The sequence below is a fragment of the Musa acuminata genome, unplaced genomic scaffold (genome assembly GCF_036884655.1).
Source record: "Musa acuminata AAA Group cultivar baxijiao unplaced genomic scaffold, Cavendish_Baxijiao_AAA HiC_scaffold_825, whole genome shotgun sequence".
Lineage (NCBI taxonomy): Eukaryota > Viridiplantae > Streptophyta > Magnoliopsida > Zingiberales > Musaceae > Musa > Musa acuminata.
Window position 1 is genome coordinate 27,501 of NW_027021051.1, and position 2,500 is coordinate 30,000.

The following is a 2,500-nucleotide window of genomic DNA, read 5'->3' on the forward strand; positions in this document are numbered from 1 at the left end:
TCGCTCGTGCAGCCAAAAATGGCCAGTTTTGGCCCGTTTTTGGGCCGTTTTGGCCAGTTTTTGGCCTGTTCTTGCATTGCGCGGTGACCGTCGAGAGCGGAGCAAAACGTCAGCCATCTCAGCACCCTGGAACCCCCCGGGTGGCACAGGGCTGGATGGGGCTTTCGTATAGCAGGGACGGTGCTGCCTCTCGCTTCGCTCGCTGTCCGCCGCTCGCCGCTCGCTCGTGCAGCCAAAAATGGCCAGTTTTGGCCCGTTTTTGGGCCGTTTTGGCCAGTTTTTGGCCTGTTCTTGCATTGCGCGGTGACCGTCGAGAGCGGAGCAAAACGTCAGCCATCTCAGCACCCTGGAACCCCCCGGGTGGCACAGGGCTGGATGGGGCTTTCGTATAGCAGGGACGGTGCTGCCTCTCGCTTCGCTCGCTGTCCGCCGCTCGCCGCTCGCTCGTGCAGCCAAAAATGGCCAGTTTTGGCCCGTTTTTGGGCCGTTTTGGCCAGTTTTTGGCCTGTTCTTGCATTGCGCGGTGACCGTCGAGAGCGGAGCAAAACGTCAGCCATCTCAGCACCCTGGAACCCCCCGGGTGGCACAGGGCTGGATGGGGCTTTCGTATAGCAGGGACGGTGCTGCCTCTCGCTTCGCTCGCTGTCCGCCGCTCGCCGCTCGCTCGTGCAGCCAAAAATGGCCAGTTTTGGCCCGTTTTTGGGCCGTTTTGGCCAGTTTTTGGCCTGTTCTTGCATTGCGCGGTGACCGTCGAGAGCGGAGCAAAACGTCAGCCATCTCAGCACCCTGGAACCCCCCGGGTGGCACAGGGCTGGATGGGGCTTTCGTATAGCAGGGACGGTGCTGCCTCTCGCTTCGCTCGCTGTCCGCCGCTCGCCGCTCGCTCGTGCAGCCAAAAATGGCCAGTTTTGGCCCGTTTTTGGGCCGTTTTGGCCAGTTTTTGGCCTGTTCTTGCATTGCGCGGTGACCGTCGAGAGCGGAGCAAAACGTCAGCCATCTCAGCACCCTGGAACCCCCCGGGTGGCACAGGGCTGGATGGGGCTTTCGTATAGCAGGGACGGTGCTGCCTCTCGCTTCGCTCGCTGTCCGCCGCTCGCCGCTCGCTCGCGCAGCCAAAAATGGCCAGTTTTGGCCCGTTTTTGGGCCGTTTTGGCCAGTTTTTGGCCTGTTCTTGCATTGCGCGGTGACCGTCGAGAGCGGAGCAAAACGTCAGCCATCTCAGCACCCTGGAACCCCCCGGGTGGCACAGGGCTGGATGGGGCTTTCGTATAGCAGGGACGGTGCTGCCTCTCGCTTCGCTCGCTGTCCGCCGCTCGCCGCTCGCTCGTGCAGCCAAAAATGGCCAGTTTTGGCCCGTTTTTGGGCCGTTTTGGCCAGTTTTTGGCCTGTTCTTGCATTGCGCGGTGACCGTCGAGAGCGGAGCAAAACGTCAGCCATCTCAGCACCCTGGAACCCCCCGGGTGGCACAGGGCTGGATGGGGCTTTCGTATAGCAGGGACGGTGCTGCCTCTCGCTTCGCTCGCTGTCCGCCGCTCGCCGCTCGCTCGTGCAGCCAAAAATGGCCAGTTTTGGCCCGTTTTTGGGCCGTTTTGGCCAGTTTTTGGCCTGTTCTTGCATTGCGCGGTGACCGTCGAGAGCGGAGCAAAACGTCAGCCATCTCAGCACCCTGGAACCCCCCGGGTGGCACAGGGCTGGATGGGGCTTTCGTATAGCAGGGACGGTGCTGCCTCTCGCTTCGCTCGCTGTCCGCCGCTCGCCGCTCGCTCGTGCAGCCAAAAATGGCCAGTTTTGGCCCGTTTTTGGGCCGTTTTGGCCAGTTTTTGGCCTGTTCTTGCATTGCGCGGTGACCGTCGAGAGCGGAGCAAAACGTCAGCCATCTCAGCACCCTGGAACCCCCCGGGTGGCACAGGGCTGGATGGGGCTTTCGTATAGCAGGGACGGTGCTGCCTCTCGCTTCGCTCGCTGTCCGCCGCTCGCCGCTCGCTCGCGCAGCCAAAAATGGCCAGTTTTGGCCCGTTTTTGGGCCGTTTTGGCCAGTTTTTGGCCTGTTCTTGCATTGCGCGGTGACCGTCGAGAGCGGAGCAAAACGTCAGCCATCTCAGCACCCTGGAACCCCCCGGGTGGCACAGGGCTGGATGGGGCTTTCGTATAGCAGGGACGGTGCTGCCTCTCGCTTCGCTCGCTGTCCGCCGCTCGCCGCTCGCTCGTGCAGCCAAAAATGGCCAGTTTTGGCCCGTTTTTGGGCCGTTTTGGCCAGTTTTTGGCCTGTTCTTGCATTGCGCGGTGACCGTCGAGAGCAGCGGAGCAAAACGTCAGCCATCTCAGCACCCTGGAACCCCCCGGGTGGCACAGGGCTGGATGGGGCTTTCGTATAGCAGGGACGGTGCTGCCTCTCGCTTCGCTCGCTGTCCGCCGCTCGCCGCTCGCTCGTGCAGCCAAAAATGGCCAGTTTTGGCCCGTTTTTGGGCCGTTTTGGCCAGTTTTTGGCCTGTTCTTGCAT